At 42.4% G+C, this 13,245-nt stretch overlaps 1 protein-coding gene across 5 annotated transcripts in view; it reads right to left on the bottom strand.

Annotated features, from left to right (window-relative positions):
- The window catches only part of Sh3d19 (SH3 domain containing 19), a 91,253-nt gene extending 78,278 nt beyond the window's left edge, over window positions 1-12,975 (bottom strand). For 3 of the 5 annotated variants that reach the window (XM_059265559.1, XM_059265562.1, XM_059265561.1), the window contains exons 1-2: window positions 12,884-12,974; window positions 11,157-11,196 (exon numbers count right to left, since the gene is read on the bottom strand). The gene's annotated coding sequence lies outside the window, so the exon portion shown is untranslated. Of the gene's footprint in view, window positions 1-11,156; window positions 11,197-12,883 lie in introns of all 5 variants that reach the window. The other 2 variants (XM_059265560.1, XM_059265563.1) reach the window with 2 other exon arrangements.
- Window positions 12,976-13,245: the final 270 nt, after the last annotated feature.

The raw sequence follows: 13,245 nt of genomic DNA, 5'->3' as shown, positions 1-13,245 counted from the left end.
GCACTCATACATAAAACAAATAAAAATTTAAAGTCTATCTAGGAAAAAACAATAAGAGTTTTTACAGACAGATCTACATACAAGATGTTTGCTACAGGACACCTTCTAACTGTAGTGACCTGGAATCAATCTAAATACAACTCAAAAGGAACTGGTTGAATAAATGATATAAAGCTATGCTGAACAATTTTATACAGTAGTTAGAAAATAGTGAATTCTAAAATATGTTCACTTTGTAAAAAAACAAATTGGCAGGAATATATGTGTGTGTTCCCTTGTAACTACGCACCACATGTATCCATGCATACACAGATCCACTTATATCAAATATATGTATAGAACGTAGGCTAGGACAGATATTGAACCACAAGATTCTCGAATAGTTATCTAAGAGGTAAAAGTAAATAACACAGATTCCTGTATTATTAAAAAGAATGACACATGTTACTGTGTAACCCTGCTTCTTTTCAATTTATTTTATTATCTTACGTGTATAAACATTTGCAAGCATGTATGTCCTTGATCTCCATGCCTTGACTATAAATACCCATGCTGTGTTCAAAGCCAAGGTCAAACTGTCTCTCCGCTATTGCCAAATCTCATGGCACTGGTCTACATACCTAAGCTATGGCCCTGAATAAAGTCGTCCTCATTGCTAAGCCAAGTTTCAGGTTTGACTGGCAGCCCAGTCCTTGAACTCTCTGTGTCATCCCAACAGAAGTGAAGGGCTATCTCATTACTCCCACCTCTACCCCAACTGAACCCTGAGCTTAACGGCATGCCAGGAAGTACTCCACGCTGAGCTGAGCTATAGTATACCCAAACCAGCAGAATTTTGTGTTAGGAAGATAATCAATCTTTTCTCTTTCTTTTCTTTTGTTTTTGTTTTTTGATACAGTTTCTCTGTGTAGCCCTAGCTGTCCTGGAACTCACTCTGTACACCAGGCTGGCCTTGAACTCAGAGATCTGCCTGCCTCTGCCTCGCAAGTGCTAGGATTAAAGGCGTGTGCCACCACCCCTGGCTTAAATACTCTTTTCTTAATTATTTAAGTTTCATCTTTTGTGAATTCCTTAACCCATTTTACTGAGTTGTCTTTTTTTTCTTTTTCCTGAAATGCAGTTTGTTTGTTTGTTTATTTATTTATTTAAATCTTGGGCACTAATCTCTGTTACTTCCGTGTACCACATGGTCACACTTTCCTTTTTACATTTTTCTGACATAATCAGATAACCTAAATTTAAAATTTCATCCAGCCCAATAATCTTGTTATGGCTTATACTTGTCAAGCTTAACAAACTCACTGTGAGGACTGGAGAGACGGCTCAGTGGTTAAGAGCACTGACTGTTCTTCCAGAGGACCTAGGTTCAATTTCTAGAGCCCACACAGTAACTTACAATATCTGTAACTCCAGTTCCAGGGAATCTGACACTTCTGGCCAGGTATGTACAGACACATATGCAGATAAAACACCCTTATACATAAAATTAAAACAAAACAAAACTCACTGTGCACCCTTCAGTCACAAAGACAATCTTGCACATTTGTTCAAGCAATTCAGTTTCGCTTCTTTATTTTGATAGCTTACAGACTTATCTCATAGGGGTTCGTGTGGACGTTGAACACCTGGATAATCAATGTTTCTAGCACCAATTGTTGACAGCTCATTCTTTTACTGATCTGTGATGCCACCTCTGTCCCATCCCACAGACACTGAATATAATTACCCGTCTGTGAGCTCTTCCCATTCTGTTCCAGTGACCGTTGTTAACTGTTGACAAAACACTGTCTCAATCACTTACGGCCATCTGCCTCCCCTTCTTGACTTTCAAAATTACCTTGGCTACTTTTTCTCTTTATTATTCATTCTCGAATCACTTAAAGTTTCCCTTCATGCGCGTGAGTTCTAAACAAAATATCACTGAATTTCCTGAATGGGCCCCAAAAGAGATTATGATAGGTAATTTTAACAAGGCTTTAGGAATATCAAGATTCATGTGATAATTCTTGAAAAGTAGATTTAAAGGTTTTGTTTCACTCCCGTTTTCTTTGCTGCTGTAAATTATTTTCTTGTAGGAGATAAAATATTTGAGATGAAATATCTCATTATTCAGTCCCCGTAAGTCATTGAAATCTGTAATTTAAGGCTCATGGGGTAGTAAAAGAGTTCCTAATCTATTCGTGGCAATCATTTGCCACAGGACTTAACATTTTTTATTATCTTTGGTTCCTACTTCCATCTAATTAGTTTCTCTAACACTATTTCACAGCACTTTTTTCTAGATGTTATTAATAGCCGTGTCTGGGGGAGAAAGTTACGAATTTAAATAAAAATTTAATTTGATGTGTACTAGAGATCTCACTTAGATTTTTATAAAGCACTTTATATATTTAAAAAATGCTCTCATTAGTATTTGTGAATGTTTTTCCTCTGCTGGGAGAAACATGCTCTTCTAGAATTAAGAGAACAATAGAGATGATTAAATTTTTGCTCAAAGATCATTCCTGGGTGTGGACTATTCATCTCTATTCAAAGTGACAATGGATTGGCTTTTGTTTCTGGATACCTAAAAGATGAGCAAAGTTTGTAAATAACTTAGAATTACATTTGTTGTGAAGGCTTGGTTCTGTGGAGGGGGAAAAGATAAACCTTAACTTAAAAAAAAAATACTGTAGATCCAGTATTTAAAATGAGATAAAGTCTTCCCTATTGTCTTACTTTGAATTAAGGTAGACTTCTGAAACTAACTCAAGTCCTTAAAAAAAGGTTTATTTTAAATTTTTATGTGTGGGTATGTGCACATGAGTGCAAGTGCCTGTAGAAGTCAGAAGAGGGCGCCAGATCATCTGGAGCTGGAGTTAGAAGCAGTTGTGAGGGGTCCAATGTGGGTGCTGGGAACTGAGAACCGGGAAAACAGTCCTGAAAGAGGAGGAAGCGCTCTTAAAGGCTAAGCCATCTCTCCAGCCCCCAAATTAAGTCCTCTTGAAATTGTGTTTGGGAGACATTGAGACTAGCCTCTAAGACAGGCGTCCCACAATTTAAATGAGAAGACAAAGCTAAGATTAAACAGTGTGTACTGAAATCGGGTTGTACAGCAGCCACCGCGTCAGTCCACTTTCTCTAGGTCTGTGCTCCGCCCTCTCCACTCCGCGGACAAAGGGCTGCTAAAAACCCAGATGGGCCACAAGCCGGCTGTGATGTCACAAACAACTCACTGAGCTAAGGATTGCAGGAATTAAACCCTGGGTTTATTGCTCCAGAATAAAAGAGCTCCCTCCGTCTGAGGAAACGCTTCATCCTTCTCCAGCTCCTGCCTGGAGTTGTACATCAACAGAGGATCTTAGTTTACTAAAACAACAAAAGTAATTGTGAGGCTGTTAACCCTTTGCAGGGTGCCTTTGTTTCTCTCGATGACACAGTTGGCTGGGTGATGCTCTAAAACAGTTCAAGGCGATTTCACTGAGGTTTCCATCGTAAGCCTTACTCAGTGGTGCCTTAACCATGCTGATCTGCTAATGTGCCTCATGTCCATGTCCTCCTGCCCCATCCTCACACAGTTGGGAGAGTAACTCTTGGGAGAGGGTGAAGCCCGGGAGTAACTACTGTACCGTCACCTGACGTCCCATCTGCACTTTCTCAGATATCATCCTTAAGGAATTTTAGGATTAGGATCAATAGCCATGATAATGATAATAGAAGCCTATCAGGTACTTAAAGGTATTATATACCATACATATAAAAATGTCATGAGCAGACTCTAAACTGACCATCAGGCACAACTCTGTATCTCTCCAAATTTTGTTTCTTACCCTGTCAGAAACTTTCAGTTTTACCCCACCCTCCTTGAATCACACTGACTTAGAAGAACCAGAAAAGGAGAATGTATGTCTTTTTCCCATGGACATAGAATGAAGAATTGATAGTGGGAATGTAACTGCACAAGACTTAATGCTTAGAGCAGTGGTTCTCAATCTGTGGGTCACAGGTTAGCTATCCTGCATATCCGATATTTACACTACGATTCATAACAGTAGCAAAACTTCAGTTACGAAGTAGCAAAAAGTAACTTTATGGCTAGGGGGTCACCATAACATGAGGAACTGTATTAAAGGGAAGGTTGAGAACCACTGGCTTAGAGGCTAATGAGAAATAAGAAAGCCAGCTAATGTGCACACAGAGTAAAGAGAAAAAGAGCCTTTCACATTCTCCTAACACTGAAGCGCCTGTCACGGTTACTTTATGGTGTCAACTTGCCAACCTAGAACCACTTGGTGTGGTAGTCTGACTGAAAATGTGTCCCCCACAGTCTCAGACATCTGAACACTTGGTTCCCAGTGGGCCGCACTGTTTTGGGGAAGATTTAGGTGGTCTAGCCTTGCTGGAGGAAGTATGTCACTGGAGGCGGGCTTTGAGATGAAAAGCCTCAGGCCACCTCCTGTTCACTCTCTCCACTTTGTGTTCGCGGTTCAAGATGTGAGCTCTCGGCTTCTGTGCTGCCACCAGACCTGCCACCTTCCGCCATGATGTCTCCACCATTATGGACCCTCCCCATCTAGAACTTGAAGCAAAATGAATCCTCTTCTATAAGTTGCCTTGGCCATGATGTTTTATCACAACAGCAGAAAATTAACTAATTCACTTGGGAAGACCAGCCTCAGCTGAGGGACTATTGCTGTCAGGCTGTCTTGACTGTTAGTTGATGTAGGGTTATTCAGGGGATTGTCTTGATTGTTAACTGATATAGGAGAGACCCAGCTCCTCTGGGAGGCACCATTCCCTGAGCAAGGAGTCCTCAACTACCCAGGACATGAGCCAGCTGGATGAGAGCCGCTACAGGCAGCATGGGTGTAGTCGTTCCTCTCTGCTTTTAACTGTGGCTGTGACGTGACTGGCGGCTTCCAAGTTCCTACTTAACTTCTCTAAAACGGTGGGCTGTAATCGGTAACTATAAACCAAACAAACCCTTCCTTCCCTAAGTTACTTTCTGTCAGGATATTCGTGTATAAAAGGTACGCCTTTTCACCTGGCAACCTAGAGACATCTGTGACACCCTGCCCCTCACTCAGAACCTAGGGATTTGCAGGGTTAGTATGTTTTAACAGGCAGCAGCCAAGGCTGGGGTTGGCCTGACCTTCAAAGGAAAAGATGAAAGAAGGCTCTGCTCTACACTGCTGTGGGATGGTCTGTATGGCAAATGTGTTGCTAATTAGTCAATAAATAAAACACTGATTGGCCATTGGCTAGGCAGGAAGTGTAGGCGGGACAAGGAGGAGAATAAAGCTGGGAAGTGGAAGACTGAGTCAGAGAGACACTGCCAGTCGCCACAATGACAAACAGCATGTGAAGATGCCGGTAAGCCACGAGCCATGTGGCAAGGTATAGATTAATGGAAATGGATTAATTTAAACTGTAAGAACAGTTAGCAAGAAGCCTGCCACGGCCATACAGTTTGTAACCAATATAAGTCTCTGTATTTACTTGATTGGGTCTGAGGCTGTGGGACTGGCAGGTGAGAGAGATTTGTCCTGACCGTGGGCCAGGCAAGAAAACTCTAGCTACACTACACACTGGGGTTTTTGTTGTTGTTTTTTAAGTGTGAAAAGAGAACATAGAAATCCAGCCTGCAAACCTTAAATCTTCCTGGAAAAGGAAGGATTGAGCGGAGAGTCTCCAGGTCTCTGCTTTACTCTCACCCCTCAGTGGGTGGCAGAACCTCTAGGCTCCTATTCCCCTTAGGGATCTGGTCTGAGCTGACCTGGTTCCTGCTCTAATGGAGGGAGAGTGATCCTGTGGAACCCATCCTGTTGATGGCAATGCTACCCTGAAGGAGGTGGATGAAGGTCTAAAGCCCCAGTGATCCCATACTTCCAGGCTTCGCCAGTGATCAATGGCTCTCTCAAAGCTTTTGCCATCAAAGCCCCAGGGACAGAAATGTCAACTGTGATGGAGAGAATGCTGACATCAGTAAAATAAAGCTGGCCTTGGCTCCTTGTGCAGATGGCAGCACAGTGGATGAGCAAAACAGTCCACTTTAAAATAGCAATGTCCCGAAAAAGTTGAGACATAAACACCAGCATCTAAAAGTCCATCTGAAGAAGCAGAGTGTGAACCAAGGGTAATGAGAGACTAAGTCAGGAGAATCTCAAACTGAAGGGCGGCCTGGACTTATGTAGTGAGTTTAAGAGGCTATTTAAACATAAGAAAGCCTGTCTCAAGAAAACAAGAAAGAGGTTGAGTGTACCCTAAAAGGCAGCTGTGTGTGGGTCGCAGTGAATAAATAAAGCCAAGGGCCAAGCTTTTCCAACTCTAGTCAGTGTTTTCCTCCACGGCAGCTCCTCTGTCTTTTATTCAGTGGGGTCAGCTACTTCGACCCCAAGGAGCCAGTCTTGATCACTCAGATACATGATTCTGCCGTCTTCAATTTCTGTCAGTCCCTTCTTTTGAATCCAGCTCCACCTCAGGAGCCAGATTCCCCCAAACAAATAGTTATGTGTTGTTAAGCAAGCGAGGGGCTAACGCAACTGAGGAATAGCTTAGTCACCCAGGAATCTTTTTCTATTTTCTCCTTAGCGCCAGCTCTGTTAGCTTTCCTTCACAGTGTTTGCTCACAGAACAGCCTCTCTTTGATCAGCTCGGACAGGAAATGCTTCCTCACACTGTGTAGAGATCCATTCCCCTTAAAGTTCTGCCCTCGGAGGCACATTCGTCTCCTGGGACCTTTGCGAACACTCAGGCAGTTCTTTCCACTGCTACCTTCTACTCTGAAATGTTCAAGTCAGGGCTTGGAGACGGCTCACTCGTTAAATGGCTTGCTATGCAAGCAGGAGGCCCTGAGTTCGAACCCCGGCGTCCAAAGCTCGGTGTGTTAGTAAGCCCAGGTCTGGGGACGTAGAGCTAGGTGAATTCCTGGGGCTTGCTGGTCAGCCAGCCTAGGCTAAGGGGTGAGCTGCAGGTGCCCTGAAAGACTGTCTTAAAAAGAAATGGTGGACAGCACCAAAGGCTGACCTCTGTGCAGATGCTCACACATGTACTTCCCTAAACACCTGCACGACAACTGTCCGAGTCTATAAAAAGACTGAAGAAGTAATAAAACTCACACACACACGCCTTTCTTCTATGCACAAGTCACTAATATTCTCCTGTGATACATCTGCTTCTTCATCTGCCTCTGTTTTTCTGCCATGAATTATTTGAGAGTAGACTGTAAACATAAAACATGTCACCTCCGATACTCTGGCATCTGTCTACCGAGAATGACAGTTTTATTCTCTACGTAAACAAGCAAGGTTTACAAACAAAATCCCTACTGAAGCCTCCCTAGTTGCCACGCCTCCAATTTCCTTAAGAATCGAGTTTTTTTGTGTTGTGTGTGTGTGTGGGGGGGGGTATTCTTTTTATCTCATTTTTTAAAAATCAAATGCACACACCACATTTACTTGCGAATGCCTCTTTTAATCATATGTGTGTATGTATGTTTGTATGTATGTATGCATGTATGTATATATGCATGAGGTTGGCTTGGAACTCAGAATCCTCATTTCTCCACTTCCTGAGAGCTGAGATTACAGGTGTTTACCACATCTGGCTCTTTTAGCTTTTTTTTTTTTTTTAATGTAAAACTTTCTCTCAGCCTCTTTGTGTTTTTCAAGACACTACATTCCACAGCCCACTCTCTGTTAGGACTGTCAGCTAAGCACTCTGTGTACGGCTGAATGCTCCATCTGGAGACCGCCAGGCTCTTGCTGGTGATGATAGATTATGGTGACCATTTGATGAAGGTGACAATTTCCCTTGTGCAACCAAAACCTCTGTTATGGGGTGATCTTTTAAGACCATTCAAATAGCCGCTCCCCAACAACTCTACCGGGGTGTAAACTGTCACCAGTGATCCTCGCTTCAGTCAACAACTGCACATGGATGGTTTCCTAATGCTACCGTTCCTTCTACACGGTTTTACAAAATTCCAGTGTATTTTAATCCAGCCAGGCATAGTGTTCCATGCTTTGAATTCCAGCACTTAGAAGGCAGAGGCAGAAGGATCTCTGTGAGTTTAAGACCAGCCAGGGTTACGTAGTGAGACCCTGTTGCAAATATATTCATACATATAAATATATAAAATATATAGATGTATATATTTAAAATCTATTATCTTATTTTTAAAATACTCAGATCATCCCAAATTTATTTGACTATCCTCCTAAACCTACTCTGTGTGTGTGTGTGTGTGAGAGAGAGAGAGAAAGAGCGAGAGAGAGCGAGAGAGAGAGAGAGAGAGAGAGAGAGAGAGAGAGAGAGAGAGAGAGCGAGAGCACAGAAATCAACATCAGGTGTCTTTATTGATGGCTCCCCTTCTTAGTTTCTGAGAAGGGTCTCTCACTGACCCTGGAGCTCACTGAATGGCTAAGCTGGCTGTCAGCAAGCCTGGGACCCTCCTGTTTCCACGTTCCCAGGGATTACAGGCCCGTGTGGCCACACCTGGATTTTGTTAGTTAGTTAGTTTGTTTTTAAGACAGGTGCTGGAAATCCAACTCAGGTCCTTGTGTGGGCATAGCAAGCACTCTGCTGAGTGGGCCGTCTCCCCAAAGCCCCAGTATATGTGTTTTTCCATGACTCCTTCAGGTGGACGCTCCCTAGCTTTTTGTTTCTAATGGGAGTCCTTCCCAGACTCAAAATCAGCAATGCCTCCAAATTTCAGGACGACCCTTACGTAGGGGACAATAACCATGAAGAACGATTCTTCTGGTCTCTTTTATGTGTCAGTCTCCAGTTTTGGAAGCCAGACACCATTTCTGTCCCAAACACCTACCAAGTACATAGGTTACATTGTCCCCATCTTCCCATGATTCGGCTGTGTTCCCCTCTACCTGTCTCAAGTCAGCAGCTGCCTCTGGGACCAGACAGCCCCAGCCTGGCTGTGCACCAGAAATGCCAGAGGCCTTCAAGGACCCACTCCAGACTTTCTGAGTGAGCTCTCTGGGACAGGGAGTGAGATCCTACTTTGTTTTTTAATATATCCATATTAAATCAATATATCCACTCCATGGTATACTGTGTTTTTTAAAGGTTGGTGAACCCAGGGCACTAAAGCTCCTTTCCTTCTATATAATCCAATAGTACAAATCTTTGGGGGATATGGAAACAATCACAAAGGTTCTCACTCATGGTAAATCTACAAAGAGCTAAATCTTCATGTTTTTAAAAATGTGCTGCTTAAAATTCTACCCCCTCCTACCTTTTCTATGTCTCTTATGTTTCAGTGTAAGAATCTGTGTTATATTAAAATTTATACTGCTCAATTCATCTCAACCTTCAGTGTGCCAAGGGTCTCATGAATCTTGATTTGTACTATTCTAACTAGTTTTAGAATTTACTCTTCCAACTTTGTGGCATCATGGGCCAATGAGATGGCTTAGCAGGTAAAGGTGCTTGCAGCCAAGCCTGAAAACCTGAGTTACCAGGAACCCACAGTGGAAGGAAAGAACTGACTCCCAAAAGTTTTCTTCTGACCGCACAAGGACCATGCCATGCAATATGCTCGCAAAGTTCTCTTCCATTGCTTTTCTTCTTTTTAACTTTGTATTTAAAAAAAAAAAAAAAATTGAACTTACAGGGAACTCAAGATGGCCCAGCAGGTAAAGAGCTTGCCACTAAGCCTGACAGCGTGGGTTTGATCCAAAGAACAATGTAGGAGAGAACAAACACCTCCCAAATTGCACTCTGATCTCCACACCCATGCCCTGCCACGCACACCCACCACATGTACACACAATGCACACTCACCACATGCACACACATGCACACCCACCACCTGGACACACACACACACATGCACACCCACCGCATCCACACACATGCACACACACAAATATATAATAATATAGTAATAATTTTTATGCCTGTCAAGACTCAGCCATGTATAAAGAGTGAACTATAGTGTGTATATTACACCTGAAGAAAGGCCAATATTACACACCGCTACGTTCTCCTTTCAGATAAATCTCACTGATTTGACCGACAACAGGGAGTTTCCAGAGATTTTATATTTTGATTCACTGAGCTCAGTACACATTAATATTTGAGGCCCTGAAAAAGCATTAGGGTATAGTTTACCAGTAAACCTAATAAATGTATTATCACTACTTTACCACTTTCTACAAAATAAAATGTAAAGAAAGAGTAATGAAGTATAGAACAATGAGAAAGTAATAGTAGAAAAGTTATAGTTTTCTAGAAATTGGTTAAAAATATCTATAATAGCCTTCCAGTCTTAAAAGAGAAAGAGAGGAAATCAGTTTCTACCCTTCCAAGTCTGAAAGGATTTTTAGAAATATTCTTTGGTGCTGGTGAAGGTTGGTTTTTTGTTGTTGTTTGTTTTTTTGTTTTTTAATGCTTTGTAATTATAAAAAATTGTCGGGCGTGGTGGGGCACAGCTTTAATCCCAGCGCTAGGGAGGCAGAATCTCTGTGAGTTCAAGGCCAGTCTGGTCTACATATCAAGTTGCAGGAGAGCCAGGGCAACATAGAGAAACCCTGACTCAAAACAAACAAACCAAGCCAAACCAAAGCAAACAAACAAAACAAAAACAAAACAAAATTTTCTGGGGCAAAATGGCTCAGCAGGTAAAGGCACTTGCCATAGAATCCTGACAACCTGAATTCGATCCTGGGCCCCACATAAAGGTGGAAGGAGAGAATTGGCGCCTCAGAGTTGTCCTCTAACCTGTGCACGGTGCAGCATGTACCCCGACCCCATATGCATACATCATTGACAGACACACACAACGATTTAACATCTAAAACAGATTTTCTGTGTTTCTATGTTGAGTCTGTGTTAATGCTGTAATCAAGAAAAGAGCAACGTGTATTTTAAAATATTGGTTAGAAGGAGGAGAGGGAATTGAGTTACAAAAGGAAGAAAATGAGAATGTTTCATCTGTCCCTGAAAGGAATCCTCAGTGTAAAACACTGCCCACTCACTCAGTGATGTCACAGGGTTTTGTTCAGAGAAATGAACAACATTTCTCTTGTGAAGTTTCTCTGACTGCCATAACTGAGTTCAATATAACAGTCAACCTAAAAAGGACAGTTTCATTGCTCCCAAACAGTTTTTCAAACAAGGAACTTTAAACAGAATCATTAAATACTATAAACTCATACCTTGAAGAACGATGCTCTGGCTTATGTCGCTCGTTGCGATCTGTAAAGAAAGAAGACAGTCACAAGTCAACACAGGCGTTCAAGTCACAGGAAAGAGGCTGTGTGTTCCAGCTGCCACACCACTGGGTCTCACAAAGGACTGTTTGGGGTAGCTGTATTTTTTCCAGTGTTCTTCAATGGAGTGGAGAGGATCTGCCTGACTCGGACATCAAAAGCACGCAACATAGGACACATAAAACTTTTTGATGGTTTGTTAAAATCTTCTACTCGGAAAACGTTTCAGATTTTTGTTTTAGAAGATCTTTGCTGTGTTAAAGGCTTTGCTGAAACTAAAAAGATTTAGCTAAAGAAAGTAAGGAAACCGAAAAGCCACAGATTACTCAGCTCCAAAAAATCATTCCATGAATTATGGTTGGCAGGAGCTTCGGACAGAATGGGAGGGAGCAAAAGGAGCATCTGGCAACATCTGCAGACACACCAAGACCAGTACAGCCTTAACTCTCTCCCATCCAGAACATTCAAGAATGTTTTGTGGATAATTAGCTATAATGTGGTACATATAAACGTTCCAGTTGTCACAACAGAGCGGGAAGGAACTCTACAGATGAGAGAGCAGAGATGCTGTTGACTGTCCAAAAGTGACAGGACAACGCCCTAAGATGTCAACTGTGCGCGGGTGAGAAAGGCAGCTGCGTGTAAGAGTTCAGGGGCCTAACTCGCTCAAAACTGATTTTCTAGACTGTTACAAAATACTATATGAATCAACTCGAAAACCATCCCATGAACGAAAGCCACAAAACACCCAAGTTGCTCATTTGAGTCCAAGTAACAATTATTCCCTGGTAAACGCTTCAAAATAAGAAAGGAAGCTGAAGAAAGCCTCAGTGTTAGGCAAAAATCAACACTGAAAGAAATAAACAAACCACAACACAGCCCTACCCGATGTTCAAAGGAACCACACAGGAATACTATCAAAACACACTTTTCTGTAACAGCATCTGAATCAGTACTAACAAGGATGAATTAATTTAAAGACAAAGCAAAGATTAGACAACAAGCCCCACCCCCAGTTTCATAATTTCCTTGCTGGTGGAGCAGGACAGAAAGCATGCTAAGACTGGACCCTAAGAAGGAAGGGAGGAAAGTGTAAGACACACTAAGGTGTATGAATGTTCCATCTTTCTGCATTGGGTTTATAATAAAAAAGAGATACTCTGTTTATTCGTGTGTGTGTGTGTGTGTGTGTGTGTGTGTGTGTGTGCAACTTTCACAGGCATCAGCTCTCCCCTTCCACTGTGGGTTCCAGGGACTAGACACAGTCAGCGGTCTTCCGTGACAAGAACTCTCACTCACTTTTATCCATCGAGCCATCTCATCCACCCAAGAAATGCCTTTTTAAGCCAAAGAATTAGTATATACTAAGACACCACTTTCCAAACAAGTAGGAGCAAGATTCACGGTAAAATGTGCTTGTTTAGATGCTCTGCCCTCTAAGTGTACAATGCCGATGTTTCTGGGTCTAATTTCTACACACCGAATGTTACCGTACCTTTAAAAACAGTCTTAATTTACTCAGTCTACTCCTCCCTTCAGCAAAAAACACAGCAGACTTTCCACTTGTTGAGTACTGAAGTCATAGCAATACTTGGTATCTTTGAGCCTGCTTGTTTTGTTAACAAAGGTAAAGCCAGACGCAGTTATCCTCTCAACAAAGCAACAGCTCTTACCTGTGGCTAGCAATGAGCTAAAACTCTGCCCAGGATGCCGAGGTTCCAGGGTTGATCCTGGTTGCAGGCAGTTTGTTTATCTAGGCATGCGCTAGCATGATCCCTCACTAATCTTCCCAGTGGCACGACACACAGGAGGAGGGAGAAACAGAGTCATGAGCGTGTAAACAAGCCTCAGCATCCAAGGGCTTCCCTGCAGGGCCCATTCTGATTGGCAGATGTGCTATGACCAGTCTGCACATCTGGAATGTGGCCACTCAGGAAGCGGATGGCTCACAACTCTCCTCCATCCTTGGTTCAAACAGGAAATCCTATGGTCATTTCGGTACTTTCTGCTCTAAGAAAATACAAATGCCTTCCTT

Source organism: Peromyscus eremicus, chromosome 6 (assembly GCF_949786415.1).
Source record: "Peromyscus eremicus chromosome 6, PerEre_H2_v1, whole genome shotgun sequence".
Classification (NCBI taxonomy): domain Eukaryota; kingdom Metazoa; phylum Chordata; class Mammalia; order Rodentia; family Cricetidae; genus Peromyscus; species Peromyscus eremicus.
This window is presented reverse-complemented; position numbering and strand designations above follow the sequence as displayed.